Below are 19110 nucleotides of genomic sequence, written 5' to 3'. Positions count from 1 at the left end.
TGGACATGAAGTTAGACACTGGGAGGAGGAACAAGGAATTTATGGGTGCACCAAGGACAAAGAGTTTGTTTATCCACAGGGATTGCATAGACTGTGATTAAGTGAATTATGCCATTGTAACATGGTAGTGCTGACATAGAGAATAATTGGTTCACAAAAACTTCAGTGCTGTTTGTTCCTTGGTTGGCTTTCTAGAAAAAGCTCAGAATTGAAAACATTCAGAGTGAAAGCAGCTGGGTGTGCCAGATTATATTCCATAGTCAGCACCTCTAAGTGCAAAGGGACTTCAAAGAAAGGAAGAAAGAATTTTCAGATGACAAATTTTTGCTTTCAAGATTTGGTTGTGATACTTCTTTAAAGACGAATATGACTAGAAAAATGTACCTGGCTGGGTAATAATGATTAGTCATATTGGTGACATAGCAGTATCTACATTTACATCCAACCACAGGAATAGGAAACATCCTTAAAAGGCATATGTAAATTCACAAATGCTTAAAATTTCTGAATAGAATTTTAAGAAAATAAGACTAGGTGAGCCTTGTGAATCCCAAATCTATTAATGAATCCAGAGTAGGAACCTCTAAATTGTAGGTGTTTTGATGCAGATACCTAGCTTACTGCATGTGTTATAAACGAAGTTCTGTGCTTTAGGGGCATATTTTTTGTATCTTGGGTGAATACATGGGAAAAGGACCATGTGTTTCTCAGATGTGAGAGCTTTCACAATGGCCAATGTCTTTTAATTCCTAGTTTTTTCCTCTTGTTTTACTACAAACAAGTTCTGACTTGGTTGCTTTTTTTATGGGAGCATAGGATTTTAGGGCCATTTTTTGTGAAATGCTGTTCATCTCCGTGTTTCCAATTATGACTCTAAGTGTAATAAAAATATATCTGTTGGACAAACATAACTTGCATGGGCAGAGTTTTGGAGGGCTTGATACCACAAGGCCGTGTCTTAGATTTATTTTTTATCATGTGAGAAGGTGGAGTTGAGTAGATACAATTCAGTTTCTCAAGCGATGATGACAATGTCAAGATTTTCAGACTTCTTTTTGGTAGTTTGTTGATTTTTAAAAGCTTCTTGTTTTATTTCTGCTTAGTTGTAGTGAGCTGTCAGTTCTTAAAAATATTTTCTTAATTCTTGTTTATTTTGAGGTCAGATAGAAAAAGGACTGTGCACAACAACTGAGAAAAGGAAGCAAAATGTGCATGCGGCGTTGCGTACTTCTCAGAAGTTCAGACATAGATGAGTAGACATAAATTTCATAAAGGTCAGACTATCGAGAGTTTCACACCCCCAGAAGTACCTTAATCTATAGCTTCAAAATAGATATATTTAAGGTAAGACATACCTGTAATCACAGAAGTCTTGTATTTCAATAGTTTTGTTTTGGGGGAGGTTATTCAATAGATATTAATGACTACATTAATTACTGTTATCCTCTGAAAAAGTATATGGAGTTTAATTCCCTGTTTGCTAATCAAGCTTTGTAAGTCACCTTAAGCCTCATTGCAAACTTATATTATATTTAGATGACATAAGAAGAAGATAGCTATCCCATGTTCCTTCCATTTACTTGTTCTGATAAGATTTCTTACTATGAGATATCTTCCAATAATGTTTTTCTCGGCACTTCAGAGTCTGGATAGCCCAATAGCACACAATGCTTTCAGGTTAAAAAAAATTAAATGAATGGTAGACTATGTCACTCTCTTTGTACTACTTCTGCTGCTGGAGATTACTTCTTAGCTGCTGAGAGGGACAGAGTTGTTTTCATTTTCTACTAAACTCTCATCCAGATTTACCAAATTCTCAAATGCAAGTAAAAAGCGGCTCCATAATTATAACTTACAATCTCACAGAAAGTCACAGACTCAACTAGTTGTTCATTTTGATTGTCCTTGCTAATTTTGAAGCAAGGCTGGAATGACTTCATTTCCCACCAAAATGTTTTGTGTTCCAAAGGGCTTCAAATCAGAGCTATGGAGTGTCCTGCAAAGAAGCCCACAGCTACACACAAGCATGTTCTACAGCCATCTAAAAATATCATTGTCACAACTCAAAAGCTGCAAGCTATTTAAAAACCTACCAGGTAGTGAATCTGCTATTTTAAAATATTTTTTGTAAATTGTCCTTTGCTGTGAAAGGGAACATGCTACATATGTCAGTGTTTCCAGTGTGTTTCCTGCCACCAAGACCTCCATCTTCCATCTAGTCATTTGTAAGTCCCCAAAGCTGGCCACGAGCCTGTTTCTGAGAGAGTTTCTTCACTAGCATATGGCTGTGCTCAGAATGATTGCTCTGGCCTTCAGTCTGCTCATTTAAACCTAATGAGGTCCACAGAGGTGACTGTATGACTCACACAATGAAGTCATTTTTCCAATTAACATTCTGACAAATGCCTTATAAGTAGAGCTGCTTCAATAAGTTTCCACAGGTGGGGAAGAGATCGGGTATCACAAAATACTCCGTTACTTTCTTCTGATCTGAGAAATTCCATTCACTCTAGAGTATGACTGTTCACACAACAGATGGATATTTCACGTCTGTGGAGTGTGACCCATTCCTAAATCAAACTCTCTATCTGCAAGCCAAAGTGCTCGTGCAAGGCACAAAATTAACCTTAGTCTTGAGTAGGCACTCATAATGTTCATACTAAAAAGCCTTCCTTTTATCAGGAAGTCTTTTATTCATTATTGTGGGATATAATGTTTGGAAATGTAAGCAGCTGACACCTAATGGAAGACTTTTAAGTAACCAATTGAAAAGCCATTCTTCCTGTCTGCCTATGCCCTTCCATTTTAGCATTTGTGAATGTTTACTCAAACAGCTTTTGTTGTATGAATATGAGAGGAAGAAGAGAATCACAAAACATCTAAAGAGTTTTATTTTTTTTATTTTTACTTGCTAAACATTATTTGTCTTTTCCACATTAAAAAAAATATGAATGTTCAGAGAGCAAGAGCAAACTCACATGATTTAGCAAGCAGTTATGCTCTACAAATTGTGAATTGTCAAAGTAAATTGTCGGCAGATCTCCCCATGTACTGAAATTTGGTACATATACTGTTTACATATACAATAAAAACAAGAAATAAACTCATAGGGACTAAAAATCTTTACCAGACAAATTGGAACAGAGAAAAGTAATATAGTGCTATAGATAATGTATGCTTCAGCTATCACTAATTGGAAATTTTACACTTAAAAGAATAATATTCTGGCTCTCTTTGATAAAAGATTAATATTATAAACAGTTTATTTTTCCAAATTCAACTCTTGGAGATATACAATCAGCACTACTACCGAGTAAAACTACAATAAATTGTGCAGAAGCTACTCAAGAGTGAAAAATAAACGACTAGAATTATCCCAAGAAGCAACAAAGAATTAAACCTGTGGCTTCCTTCCTTTTCAGATTGTTTGGTGCAACCTTTCAATAATTTTATGGTGCATTTTTAAGTGGTGGTATTATTATTATTATAATTATTATTTTATCCAGAAGTATATTTATTGTCTTATTAAAATCTATAACTTGCATTTGAGACTTTATTACTGTTATCATGGAAGCAGGTAGTGAACCAGTTTAACACTATGAAAAGAGACAATGTAACCACAGTTCTTCAAAGAAAATCCCTTGTTTGAGATATCTCTTTCATATTTCTATGAATATATAATCTCAAACTATGTAGGAGTATGAGTATTAGAAGTAACATGAAGTGCAAATTTACTTTTATACGGTGTGTACACCCAAGCAGGGAAACTGTCTCAGCAGTAATATTCCTACCACAATGTACTGAATAGTTGAGTCAAGATTTGCAAAGTCTGGTAGTATCTACTACTGGACCAGCTTCTACAGCTGGGAAAATAATTGTAGGCTTTCAAATATACATAAACTCCAGCAGATTTGAAGTAGGTGAAGGAAACTCCAAAGCTAAAAGCATTGCTTCATTTGTTGCTTTCAAAATATAAATATGACTAATTTCAAAGCTCTATAATAATATTCAAATTAATTCAGAGCTAGCCAGAATGAGGCAGTGTTGCCTAGAGAGAGAACTGTACTAAGGGGCTACAGTGACCAAAGAAAGGATTTCTGCATGCTCTTGCAAACTTACCAAGTCAGTTATAGATAGTGTGGATAAGGGATCCTGTGAGCCAGTGTACAGTGAGCCATGGAGTCACTCAGATGGATTGTTTAGTTATACTAACTGCCTTTGGAAACACAAGTCTTACCCACTGTGTGATCCTTTTCACCTTCCTTTGGGTATTCTACAACATAAATATCTACAGGTAGGGCTGTTTCAGGTTCCCATCATGGGAGTGAGATAGAAGAAACAGGAGCACAGTTCATGTGAACCACTTTTGACAACAAATTACTCCAACCGCAGATGACCTGCCTACCAAAACAAGAGACAAGGAAAGTCCTCTCTGCTTAATATAGTGATCTCTAGATTTACAGGGGATGTGTTGCCATCAATATGTTTTTCTTGTTTGATTTTGCTTTTGTGGAACAGGAAACATTTTTCCTTTTACTTACCATTTGCAGTCAAATTATTTCCTATTGGTCTTAGTTAACATAGCCTGTTTGAGCACTGCTCCATAAGAATATGATACTGTAATCTTCAGAATTCCATTAGTGAATCCTTTAGAGTGACTTAAAATTAATCTGTTAACATAATATCTCAGTATTCCTTCTGGTAAGAAGAAAAAATCTTTCCCCCCCAAAAATCCCATGCATTTAAGTGGTCAAGTAGTCAGATGGAAAAATCAGGTTGGAAAGGGGGGGATAGAGGAAAGAGAGCAAGATACCAGCCTTCTATGATTCCTGAGGAGACAATATATTTGATGATCTCATCACAAAGGTTACTAAATAAATGAAAGTAAATGGCTGGTTGATTCCCTTTAATTCAACATGTGGTGTAGACACTTCCTTCCTATTCCCTCACTACAGCACATTGGATCACATTAGGCTTGACAGTAAGGATTGACTTAGTGGTTTTCAGTTCTGTATAGTGATTTTGATTATTTTTCAAAATGATTTACTGATTGCTCTAATGTGCTTTCTAATTCCTCATTTTGTTAGTGCTGCTTTTGTTAACTTTTTTTTTTAAGCCATTACTAGAGCTCTATTGACATACATTAGATGTTAATTTCCAAATATACCAATTTGTTATTCCTATGTTGGTTTTGTTATCAGATCACTGGCCTTTTGGATCTTTATTTTCCTTTTCATTTTCCCCCTATTTTTTGCTATTTCAGCTTCTCTGTTGGGTGGAGTGGGGTATGAGCATAGTTATCAAAGACAATAACTGGCTACCAAAGTTACTATTGCATTAAGGCAGGTAAGAACTTTCAGGTGTGTTTGATGTGAAACAGGAATGTAGTACAAATATTCCCCAGTGTAAAATAAAGCAAAGGAAAGGAAATGAACATAAAGTACTGATTCAATGGTTCATGATCAATGCTAGTAAGGATATTGGAATGGATGGTTTAGTATTTCTGAAGATGGTTACACAATATTAATCCACTATCTTGAGTTATTTAATATGTCCTTGATAGATGCTAAGGCATTGGTAAGGCTTTGCATACATCCTGGAATTAGTGTCATTTAAAGAATTATCAGTTTTTATTGCCTCTCTTACCAGTCAGTACAAGTTAACTTATTAGACTGTAAGAGACAGAGAGTGATGGAGACTGTAAATTCTTTTTTTTTTCAAATTTCTCATAGTCATCCTTTCATGTGACTTTCATCCTCATTGCTTAACAGCTCTGATCTTTCTGCAGTTTATTAATGGCAGAACTTTTGCTTTTAAAAATTGGTTGACCCAAGTAAGTCTTACAAATGTCTTCAGATATTTTCATGTATCCAGTTTAATTAATATGTTACTTACAGACTTTAACAGAAATAATTAGATATGGGCTTTTTCACCATTACATATTTTAATGGCAAAATCAATCAATTTCTGGTTTATATTATTAATATTGATTTACTTTCATTTTCCAAAAATACCCATCTGATAGCATAGTGCAGTGGTGCTGGTATTTTATCAGGTTTAAAGTCATCTTTTCAAAGCAATTTTGATCTTAGTCAGGACTGTTTTCAACCGAAATGGACTGATAATCAATAGAGAGAGAAAATATTGCTGTGCTTTTGGGACAAAATAATTGGAATTTCAATCTATTTTTTAAGTTGCTGAAGGAAGAAACTTCTTCCTAAATTGTTTTTTGCATGTGTTGTAATAATGGGAGAGTAGCTGGGTCCCTTGGGTTACTTGATTTAATTTGAGCAGACTGTCTCTTTTTTCAGTGCACGCTCACTTCTGGAGCACCCACCTTTTTAAGACACTTCTGATGCTCCTGCTTATGTAGTCCATTGCCTTCCTGCTTCTGGAGCTGAAGAAACTCTTTTCGAAGACAGATGTTATTTGTTTTATGTGAAGGCTCCAAAAAATGCGACTTCAAAATCATACAGGGTGTCAAACCTGTCCCTGAACATTCAGTGATGTGTAACAAACGCATTCTGTTGACACTGGCAATTGCTGACTTTAATAATATGATAGCTAGAGATGTGTAAAATGTTCACAATGAAGCCAAACACCTCTGAAGTTTCATATTTTTAGAAAAGTCCTGCTTATTAAAACTGAGGTAAGCCTACTCTTGAATGCAAAAGGGTTTTGACATTGAATAAGACTCAGAACTTCATTCTAATTCAAAACTAATTCAGGCATTTGTTATTCTATTTATAGGCTTTTGTAAAAAATGAGTGAGTACTTTCCTCAAGGAAAACTAGTACCAATCAAAAGCAATGTGAATATTCCTACAAGTTGTCAATGATCCATCACAAAAATTTTCATGGATCTCATAATGTAAGATTATCTATTAACTCTATTATTATGCGAAAATAATAAGCATGTTCATTTAGATTCTTCCATTTATTTTAACTTCAAAACATTCTGGTGCAGTCATCCAGCCAACGGCCCACACAACATTTCTGGCCTCAAGGCTGACTCAATCCAGGCAGATTTATCTTTTGAAAAACTGATACCACTATTCTGAGACAGGAAAAAAAAGCTTCTGACTGAGAGTAAGGGTTGCCAGACATGACTCAGTCCCCAAACCCAGAATCCTGTGCCATGCAATGTTTAAAATGTCATTTCACATTAATAAATTATTTGAAAAATAAAAGAAAAAATGAAAAAGGAAATAAAAAGAGAGGGAGAGAAGGAAAATGGCACCATGCCTACATTCCTCCTGAGCCAATTTTGCACTTGCCCAATTGCAAGCATAAGTGGAACCTGCATTTGGATGCATTTTTGTGAATGACTATGTTACAAAGCCAGTGAAGCTCAAGAAACAATAAAGTATTGGCTGTTTTACAGTCATATATGGTTATGGTGCATCTGCTGAGGTATGGCCAGCAAACCAAGTGTGATATAGAATGTGTGAATGTGATTTGCTTTGACCTTGGTATGTGAGGGTAACATGAAGTATATATTTTCACTCAGACATGTAACTTACCATTGGACCAGAGCGAGCATGCACTAGGATGTGTGATTTGTGTATTTGTAACAGAGGGAGGGGGCCTGAACTAGGCATGGGATCTTTGATGTAGTAAATATCCTCAATTATGGAGTCTGGAGGGAAAGGAGAAGGTGAGAAGGTCAGATTGTGACTAAGGAGGCAAAAGGAACAAAGACTGTTTCTTCCTTTGTACTCACCTAACAGTAACCTGTGAACCATTTCCATCTTAGCACTACTTTGACCTGTTTAAAGGTCATGCATAAGAGAGCAAAAAGGAGAAAGCTTTCCTTGTCACCCCTTGTAAAGATGCACAAGGGACAGGGACTGTCTTGCCTGATCTAATCAAAATTCTGAATTTCCAGGCACATTTCAGAAGGGTAATTAGAGCTGATAATGTTAAATAAAAGTTTGTGCCTCTTCTGTCAACAATTCTTCTGTATTTGACTGACTGAATATTTGAAAAAAAATAGATTTAACTGGAACTTAACCTTTAAATAAAAAGAATTAATTTTCATTTTCTCTTATTATCATCTACTGATAGTCATATGTCTTGCACCTTATCAAAAATTTTCAAAATAGGACTAGTTACGAAAAACCAAATCATTGAGATTTTTACTCCAGCACACTGTAAAGATCTTATAAAAAAATTGGCAAAATGTATCACCTGCTCAGACATGAAAGTGTGTGATTTCAAGTATATGAACTGAAAAGCCCAACGTAGAAAAGCCTATGACTCAGCTGTAAGACATTTCATTGCACGAGAGCCTCCATGTGCCATTTAAAATGTATAAGTGTCATCATAAACCTCCCACTCTCCTAAGAATAGAGCTATCACTGGACCCTGTTATCTCACAACCCCAAGGTACAGTATGATAATGATACTGCTTAACATCAGTGTACAGAGAGAGAAAACACTGGAGATGCCGCAAGCATCTCAACTATAAAGAAAATCAAATTAAAATATTAATTTACTGATTAATATAACATTAGATGACCCATTTCTCCAGCTTGTTAAACAACAAAGACTTGCAAAACTAAATAAGGGCCTAAGAGATAACTGTTTTAAGAATTCCCATAGAGATGTTTAGCTCCTTTTTAAACATCATTAAAGATGTACTTTGCATATAACAGGCAGCTTTATTTTTTTTTTTTGCTGCAGTGACAACTTCTGCTTGTTTTTATTACTATACACTTTCAAAAAAGGTTACAAAGTGAGGGGTTTGGTCACAGAGTTTGAACAATCAGCTCATACTGTAGAATAAAAGAACATAAGTACAAGGCAGACATGTACTTGAGAGGAAAGAGAATAAAATCATGCAAGTAAACCATGGGGCAGGGGGTTTAAAGTTTGATATGTAAGCATGAAGAAAAAAAAAAATTAACCATTTTTACCCTCTGTGCCCAGAAAAGGCAAAGGAGAAAAGTTTCTTTGCTGACCTTTTCCATATAAAATGCCTGCTGTTTGGGAAAATGGAAATTTAAACACATGATTTTTAGACAGGTAATGCCAACCTAATTTAAAATAATTTACTTCAAAACTAAAAATACTGTAGTCAAATTCTGTAGCAATTTTATCCTTGTTAGAGCATGGTAATGTCCCATGAAATGACAATATTGCTTGAATTTTTGTGCTATATTTTACTGAAAAATATCAGTCGAAATATTTAGCAAGGTTTTTAAAAATTATCTTTCTGTGTAAGCCAAACCCTCACAGTATTGGCATGGCACTCCTATGAGAAAATGTATTACTTGCTAGGGGAAGAAACTGTGAATCTTTTGTTTCCATGGATGAATGTCTTTGTCTTTTCCTTAGTAATCCAGAAGATATGAGACTGTGAGCATGGATATTCACCTTGTATGTTAATACCATGAGTATTTTAAAATGAGCTCAAAGGGAAGAGAGAACTACAAGACTGGTCAGAAAAAAAAACCAAACTACTTCTGTAACAGGTACTTAATATTCTCCTTGCAAAATTTTGCCTTTCTGGCCTTGGCCCCATCATGCATGTGATTATGTGGGTTGGAAATAAGGCAGCTTGGGCTTCCTAAAATACAGGGGGATGTGTGCATGAGTCTGCTGCCTATATGTGCAGTGTTCCAAGTTCTTATCCCTCTCCTTTTTGTTCTTGTCCCCAGTCACTGCCTCCATGGTACCAGCTTTCTTTATCCTCGCTCCCATGGCAACAAGTCTCTGTTCCAGCAGTAGCGGCTCTGTCTCTTCATCTCCTTCCTCTATATCTATGTTCTGCAACTTAGAGGTAGCTTGATTTTCTGTCACTACTTTTCGTTCCTGTATTTATCAGGCCATGTGTGCTTGTTCCAAAAGTTCTACTCTCAATATACTGATTCTGTGTGTGACACTACTTTAACCAAAGTGAATCCGGGCCTGTTTTCTTTCTTCTCCCAACCTACTCTGAACTGATCTCTTCTATGCTTGGCTGTCTGAAAGAGGAAAGAATTACTATTATTTTAAACATTGTTCTCTCACTTATCCATGGCAGGAGCAGAATAAATTGAATTGAAACAGAAAACATTTTAAAATTTAAATTAGATTAAGAAAGGTTAGAGTTGTATGTACTTTAGAAACAATCATACTGCCACCACCATTTTTTTAGGCACTTTGTGCACAGAAAAGAAGACATGAATTTTTGAAACAACCTGCTTGCATCAAATGAGAAAAAGATTTCAGAATAACCATTCCTGTTGATTTTTGGTTGGCTCCTTAATATGCTTTATAACACAAAATATTCATGTTGGACCATGATTCTATCATGCAAACAACTCAGTAGCAGCTAACAGTTCCAAAATAAATATGCAGCCTTTTGAAATGCTGAAACTAAATAAAAGACTTTTTTTTTTTTAATTAAAATCAAAGAACAAAAAGGGGGAGAGAGGATAATAGTTTAACATTAGGAAAGGGGTAAGGATCCAGTGTGGGAGTTATAAATCTCAGGGACGTTGTAACAGAATCAATTGATAGATAACAGTAAATTTGTCATTTGCTGACCTGTGATTATTTGGAATGAAACAATGATGCTGCATTACAATGTGCGCATTACAATGAGTAGCAAGTTCTTCACTTTTATTTTACAATGTGATTTTTTTTTTACTATAAATCACTTGATTTCTTTTTAAGAGTTAAAGGTTTGGGACCTGAAATCCTCCTTAAATCTTAGTGGGAAACACAGGATATTTAGCAATTGTGACACTGCATTCCCATGTTGTGGTGGTATTGAAGAGCTTCTTTCTCCTAAAATACAAATAATTGTATGTTTTTTTAGGGGGAAATACTGGTTTTGCATCTGCGTGAGTTGGAGTTCAGCTGTCTGGAAAACAGCTCTGCAGAGAAGGTCACCAGGATTCTGGTGCACAGCAAGTTGAAGGAGCCAAGTGTGCACAGCCAAAGGTAAAGTCCATACTGGGCTGCAAGAGCGTGGTCAGCAGGTCACAGGAAGTGTTAATTTCCACTTTTATCTGTAGTGCCACAGTGTTGGGCCCCCACTCTGTAAGAGAGGTACTGACAAATTGGAGCAAAGCCAGAGAAGGCTGCTGGGATAGACAGGAGCTGGAGCACACAACACCCTGAAGGAATGTACTTATTTAAACCTCTGAAAAAAGGCTAAAAGGTGATTAATTTTCTGTCTTTAAGTACATAACGGGTGGACAAACATAGGTAGTCTCTTATCCAAGATTTAGGATGAAAAGTTGCATCATGAGACCTTGCAAGGGGACTTAAGGGAAAGAGTCTTCACAATGAGAATGGTGAACAGGCTGTCAAGAAAGGCTGCGGACTTTGACCAAAGCTTTCAATATTTGACTGGACTATGCCCTATTTGATCTGGTCTAGCTTCTGAATAAGTCTTGATTTGGATAGATGATTGAACAAGATGACCTACAGATCTCCCATCCAACAAAGATTATCTTATGATTCATGATTCTATGAATACTGGTTCCCTAGGAAGATCTGCACTGCACTTTCTGCACTGCACTGTACTTTCAAGATTCCCAGAATAGGAAATACTAAATAAAAATAGAGTAAAGTTTGCACATTAAGACAGACTAGGACAGAACTCTTTGATTCCAGCTCTTTGAGTAAGCCACTTAAATGATTGTAGGCTTGGGAAACAGTAGGGCATCTGTGAGCTTCAATTCTCCTCCAGTGAAATAGAATGCATAATATTTCTTCAGATTTTTTTCTAAGAGTGATTCACCCTTATGCATCAAAGGTTTTTTAACAGACTGAGCCAAATCAGTTACTGATCAGAGATGCTATGGTACCACAGCCATTGTGCATCTGGTCAATGTACATATTAGTTCACAAGCACAATCATCAAATATACGGGGGAAAAAAAGAGCAAATAAATTACTCCAGAATCCTTCTTCCTGGATATAGAAACCTGCTTCAGATATATCTGTCATCCAAACAAGTATTTTAATTATATCATATACACTCTGATACAGGATATAAGCATAGGGGAACATCCTTTTCTCTCTCAGTCTTTTGAGAATTCCTGAATTGATGTCGCAGCATCTGTTCTACTCTAACACAAAATGCTGTCTCCAGGTCATTGCTTCCTGGTCCTGCCTGCTCTACTGCTTGGCTTTGTACTGAGATATTGTAGGTGGTATGTCAGTACTGTATAAATGTTTTGTGGTTAAAAACCAAAGAAGTGATTTGTGTTTATAAGCTTTAAATTGCCTTCCTGACAAAATATGCACAAGCTGAAAGCTTCTGCTCATGTAAAATTGTGATGGATTGCATTTTATTGGAACTTATGAATAGCTCTTTGATTTGAAACAATGAACCCTTTAAATGCCTTTAGAAATTATAGTGAGATAAAGGTATTGTTCTCCCTCCATCACCACCATCAGAGAGTGACAAAAAAGGCTTGTTTTTCAAGACAGACCCACACACAATGCACACTCACTCCCATATAGCCATAATTGCACATTCAAATTTATAGAAGATGACAAATATAGTGTTGAATTTTCTAACTTGGTATTGGATAGATGCCTGATTTTCAAATATAAACTCTTTTGTAAGTACACAGAATACATGTCTATATCAGAATACAGACACTATATATATATATATGTACAAAATATAGGTATTAAACTTAAAACATTATATGTCCAAAGAGACACACAACATCTATGAAAAATATTTAGTTTCTTTCACCTATAGCTGATTTAGTTAGTATCCTAGAACAAAAAAAACCCCAGAGATTAATATATTTTCTCAGAACTTTGGTGTGTAAGAATATATAGATTTATTTATACAGATGCAACTTCAGTTTTCTCTTTGTGTTTATTTGTACCCGAAAAATGTCATTTTCATATTTCAAATATTTCTTTCAGGTGGAGATTACTTGTTTTAGCTTTAAAACAAGTTAAAGGGAATATAAATAAATATATTCCCAAGTTAAAGGGAATATAAAGTCAAGGGAATATATAGTTAAGAGTATGTCACTTCTTTTCATCACATTCTGTCAAAATAGAAAACTTTGTGTTTCATATATATGCATATTTAATAGGAAAACAGGGGGAAAAAGAGAGTTAAAACTGTTTGTGGAAGCTTGGGTTTTTTCTGGCTAGGAAGCTTTTAGTGGCAGTAGTTAAATGTTGAATATGATTACTCAAAACTGCTGCTTAAAACTGAAAATAAAGTTGAGCGTACTTGTGAAGACTGTTTCAGAAATTTAAAAAGTAGTAGTGCATAATTTATCAGTGTTAATAGCCTTAGGTGCATATCAGTGCAATTCTGAGGTAATTCACCTAAACAGTCAACAATTTATCACATCACAATACATAAAATGTACTTTTAATTAATAAATAGCATTCTATTGCCTTTACAGCTACAAAAAATCAATCCTTCCTTAACTTCTACCTATAGTTTGGGTTCCTTTAATGGGTTTTAATGGGTTTTATTCTATGCTCCCTTAGCAAATCTTATTCATTTGCTTCCTGGAAGACTTTCTGTATTTTGTGGCATAATCTCAGTGTCTATAGGGCATCTGCCTGATATCTTAAAGCATCATTCATTACTCGTGAAATGGCACTCTAGCCTAACTTGGAAGTAATGAAGTTTCTCTAATGTATTGTAGTTCTTGTTAACAAGCTGTCTGTGAAGTCCTTAAGTTTATACTGCTTATTTGGAAAATAAGGTGTTTCCAGTATTTCTGAATGGTTGATGAAGTATTTCACTTGCATAGTCTCAAGACAGTTGGCAAAGAGATCTTTATCTCTTACAGAGAAGAAAGTCAGAATTTCAAACAGAATACAAAAATTTGTTTTTCGTCTCACCTTATTATTATTATTTTACAATTATTAAACTTCAGGAAAAGAGAAGTAAAAAGCACAAAAGGATTCCAACAATGTCACAACATGGAAAAAAAAGAGGAATCAGGACCAAACCCAGTAACCAAATGTTTATAAGACCACTGAAATTTGTAATTTGTCTACCTGTAATGTTTTGTCAAGTTTATGTAAGCTACAAAGCAAAATAATAATTAAATTATATGTATTTATTGAAATATTTCCCAAACAACTCTCTCATGAGCCATGATATCTCGTTTGCTTCATGGGATAGTTTTTCATAGGCGGCACTGCTTAAAGGAATCTCAAGACAGTCTTACAGTGTTTTCCAGGAAAGGAAAATGACTCCTTTATATTTATATAAAGGAAAATGACTCCTGATCCCTTATACTGCTCTAATTATGTTAAGTACATATTAGTTGTAGCTGAATATCTGTCTTGAAGGTTTTCCCCTTGTTATAGAATGGAGTTCTGCCTCTACAGGAATGAATTAGAATTCATTTTATCAGAGAATACAAAACACCTGAATCATCTGTCCTCAAGGTTGTATGTATGCATACAGCCATTTAGACATAGTTAAATCCTCTTTGGAAAAGAACTAAAGATTCAGAAACTAAGTTTAAAAATAATTATTATAGATTTTTAAATCAATATAATTGTTTCAAAATGTGGGAGTCAACATAACTCCTCATGGAAACATAAAGCAGATACGGGTGTTTTTGGAAAAACTATGATATGATCATTAGACAACATAACATAAGACAAATTACAGATGCCTGGTACAATACTGCTATTAACAGAACAGGGATGAATAGACAGAAATATGTAGAGGCAGAATGTCATCAAACAAAATATAACCTGAAATAACAACACACAGAAAAATTCAGCTTCAAAATTATTTTTTCTTTTCTGCCTATTTTCTTAATAATTTCCATACCTAAAAGTGCAGAAACATATCTCAGGTATTAAGATTCTAATTCTCTTACTTCTCACAGCTTGTCCTTTCACTCTGTATTAAAGCAAGGTGTCTGTCTCTTTAATGCTTCTGTACACTCAAATCTCTTCTTTTATGGAGCTCACCTACTGAACCAAAAACACAAAACAAATTGACATTGACATCAGCTGTGATCCATATTCAAAAATTTGTTCCAAGAACATACAAATTTTAGAATTTAACCTACTCTTCCAAACCTAAACTGTTGCTATGGCAAGTCCTATGTGTTATCTTACAAAGGCAGCTCTCAGATAAAGAGCCTCGTGTGTCACAGGTAGCATATGTGAATAGAAGCCTGACTCAGAGATGGAAGTCTTCCAGTTTCCACTTATCTCACTTTTTCAATTATTCTTAGATTTTTGACACAAAATTTTCAGAAGTAAAGGGATTTTTGGCAAAGTTATTACAAAGTAGTAGATTAAACACCCTCATTTCACCCCCAAATAGAAGTATATGAAGAATAAGAAAGATGGAAGCAAGTTTTTTGTTAAATATATTCATCAAAGAAGTGTTTTGTGGTTGGGCTTTTCTCTTTTGCTTCCTGAAGCTTCCAAGTAATACTAATGAATAAACTATGTAAAAGGTTATGAGTCCAGTAGAGTAAAAGGGTAGTCATCACAAAAAAATGGTCAAATATCACTCTTTTTATGATTTGAAAAATGGAGTAGTTCCATTGTCAACTGCTATGAACTTTCATCTTTGAAAGTTTATTTAGTTTTTGAGCATGACTGATTTTGAACCTCCTGAGGTAAAATTAGCTGTTGCTAAAGTCCTGATTGCAAAGAATGTTGAATCTAAATTTTTCTTATGTTAAAATCTACATATCCCAGGCAGGACTTTTTGCAATAATCAAATTATTTCATTACTTTATTATCCATCTATGTAAATATATACCCAAACCTTAAGGATCTGTGATGAAATAAAACAGTATTTGGTGAGATAACTTCCCACTCCTTTGACTTGATTTTTGTTGTAGACAAAACCAGTAGCTGCACAGGTCGCTACGTCTAGTAGCTATAGCTAATATTCTGCATTTTCAAAAATGTCTTTTGTATTTATATCATCAGAGATAGCTCACAGGATACCATCAAGGTGTTGATGCAAAACCTATGGTGTGACTTGTTCTTATATGTTTTTCTTAATGAGCCGTATCCACTTTGAAGACTAAATTAGGTTATCATCAGACTAACATGATCTACAAAACATTGTAAAAAGGTTAAACTCTCTTAGATGGGGTTCCTTGATATTTATATGGAATTACAAATGTTCCTGTTAGAAGATTATCCTTGTACCCATAGATTAAGGCCACTGCATGAACACTCTTTTACAAATCAATATTAATTAAAAATTATTATGATCAGAGAACTAAACAAAGGGCCTATGCTACTAAAGAAAGGGTATGCCCCAGTGACAGATCACTGTTAAAACCTCTCATGCCATTGGGTGATATTTACCATATGTCCAATGATTGATAGTAAGATTTAATGAGTTCTTACAAGCAATTAAATAATCAAGGGTTCCTGCTGTTACATGGCATAGCTTGATAGAACAGTGACAAATGAGAGAATATCTGCAACCTAATCAAAGGGACATATTTCCTTGGGAACAAAATAATATTATCCACCAGTGCAATCAAAGGACAAAAGAACACAGAGAGGACGCAACAGAATGAGATAAATTTTGTGCTCTTTTCATTATTCTGGCCATACAGTTTCCATTTATTGGATCCTATTAAATAAGAAAGACAATTAGGGTACTTAAATATGTTTCATTTGTCATAAACTGTTAGCTAGTGGGTACATATCCGTATCCAGTCACCTTAGGTCTCCCTTCTCCATGAAACACTATGCTAGGTTATGGTTTCTGTATTTTTATTTGTTATTTATTTCTATTGTGATTACTGAAGTGCTGCTTTAGTTTGGATTTTGTTTTTCACTTTAACTAAAAGGGATACAGTAAAAGACTGCACTACAGCAAATCTGTCGAACATTTTTGATTAATGAATTGTTCTAAACCTTATATATTATCTATATGAACATTAGCTCTACTTTGGATGTGGAATGACATAATTTTAGTATTTATTTTAATTTCTTTTATATTCTTTATATATTTTAAAATTTCTTTTCACTAGAAACTCCAAGCTTTCCTTTTATTTCTGTCAAAAATGAATAAAAATATTCCAAGACTAGACACTACTTTATAGCCGAAATTTTCATTAGAAAATGTAAGCATCAGGCTATAGTTATTCTGTATTATATTTCAGCTAGCTAGCTGGTGAGTGGGATAAAAGTTATTGAAATGCACCAGACAACCAAGAGAACAGTGGGCCCCTACTAATCATTATGTTCCAGTATTTAACATGTGATCCATCTTTAGATTGTATAATACATGACCTTTCTAAATATATACTGAGCTCTTTTGTGGTTTTTTGTCTGTGTTGGTGGCATGTGGGAAGGGAGATGAACTCTGGAGCAGACCCACCACGAGCCAGGTTGTTCCAATTCCATCATGGCTTCCCAGAGCCCATTTCTCAGCTAGAATATAAGAAGCAGCAAACTGTTGGGGATGATGCATGCACACTGCACAGCGAAACCTCCAATGGCTTTGGTAGCTACTATACAGAATATTCATGGAATCTCAGTCATGGAATCATTCACAAAGAATCGTTTGGGTTGAAAGGGACTTTTCAAGGTCATCTAGTCCAAGACCCTCTAATGATCAGGGACATCATCCTTGTCTCTCACTTCTAATGGAATGTGCAAAACTGTCTTACCCACAAGGTGTTTTTTCTCTCTTTTCCCCAGCTTTTTCCTAATGTGGAATAAGCACAAGTTGTAAAACCCTGACATTTCCAAAAAGCCCAGAATACCTGTTTTTTTCCAGCCATCTGTGTTTAACACAGAAATATCACTGATTCTACTTTTTCCACAATCTAGTACATTTGTTTTGTTTTTCCATACACAAAGTGAAAATTTTCCAGAGTATGTATCATGTTTCAGACATTAGTTGTATTGCTTAATGCGCTAATGGAAGATGCTCAGATACTACACCAAAAAGTTGGTACAAAGAATATACTAAATAACTATAGAACTAAGTTAAAGAAATCAGCAAGCAAAAAGCTTCTTAATTTTTCAATGATTTAGGCATATTTAGCTATAAATTCTCTTTTGTATGACTTCTAATTTAATAACTGTTTTTAATAAAATCTATGATAAAGCCACTGTTGATAAAAATGTAATTCTTTGTTGGATTTCAGCTGTGGATGATTCTGCTGAAATCAGAATGCAGTGGTACATCATGAAAGTGAGATAAAGATGTTTAAACTAAGGCATGCTTTTAGATTAAGAAGATCCATTTGGTTTCTGTAAGTCTTAAAAATTACATTGTCCACCTCAAACTTTTGCCTTGAATTTTTGGTCGACTCCAAATATGTCAGGTCAAGAATTGCTTAGATTAGTAGCTGAGGCGGTTTGGGAACTTGAGGAATCCTGCTGCTGCAGAACCACATGTGCACAATGACTTTAATGAACCTGTTAAGTGATGCATCAGTGTGGTTTAACAGGGGGTCTGTCAGATCAGTCATCCATTGGATCACATCAAGTCTGAACTTAAGTCTGAGCTTAATGTGATCTAGTGAATATAAACTAAATGAGTTCTACATGTAGTGAGTGGCAAAGTCAACAATTACTAAAATAACAACTTGGTTGTTCCAGAAAGCAAACCTCTCAAGAATCATAGAGCAATACCAACTTTTTGGCAGCATTTGATTCCTAAGGACCCCTCTCAATCCATATATTCACAAAATGTACACACCTCATTATATTCTGTACAGATTGCAAAGCTAGCTATAATGTAAAAACAGGCAGACAGTCTGTCTCAATATTATTACAGGAAGGCTTGGTTAAATTAATAGCTTCTCATTGATTAAAAAATCTTGCATTTTACATGTTCTTAAGTTGGTTCCCACCATTACCTTTCAATAACAGAATACGAGTCTTTGGAGAAATGTGGTTATATTGAACTACTGTATTGAAATATGAAGATAGGCAAAATAAGCTGTTTACCTTAACCTATAGTTGTTTCCTGTCATAAAGTTCTCTCCACCTGAAAGATAAAGACAACCCCATCAATGCACCCTAAATTTTTGCTCTTTGTTAATTTTTATAATATTCCTAGACTATTACAAATGTAGTTAGTTTGGAACAGTCATTGACCGCAACTCTACCAAATCATTCCAGTAACTACTGAAAGTGAGAAATATTTATCTCTATGTAGC

General features: G+C 34.9%; 1 long non-coding RNA gene across 1 annotated transcript in view; it reads left to right on the top strand.

Moving 5' to 3' along the window:
• Positions 1–11154, top strand: part of LOC137485500 (uncharacterized) — a 28667-nt gene extending 17513 nt beyond the window's left edge. Inside the window, exon 3 of the long non-coding RNA XR_011005348.1 lies at positions 10807–11154. This is a non-coding gene — a long non-coding RNA (uncharacterized lncRNA). The remainder of the gene's footprint in view (positions 1–10806) is intronic.
• Positions 11155–19110: the final 7956 nt, after the last annotated feature.

The sequence above is a fragment of the Anomalospiza imberbis genome, chromosome 1, assembly GCF_031753505.1.
Source record: "Anomalospiza imberbis isolate Cuckoo-Finch-1a 21T00152 chromosome 1, ASM3175350v1, whole genome shotgun sequence".
NCBI lineage: Eukaryota > Metazoa > Chordata > Aves > Passeriformes > Viduidae > Anomalospiza > Anomalospiza imberbis.
Note: the sequence above shows the minus strand (reverse complement) of the source record. Positions and strands in the feature narration are given on the sequence as shown.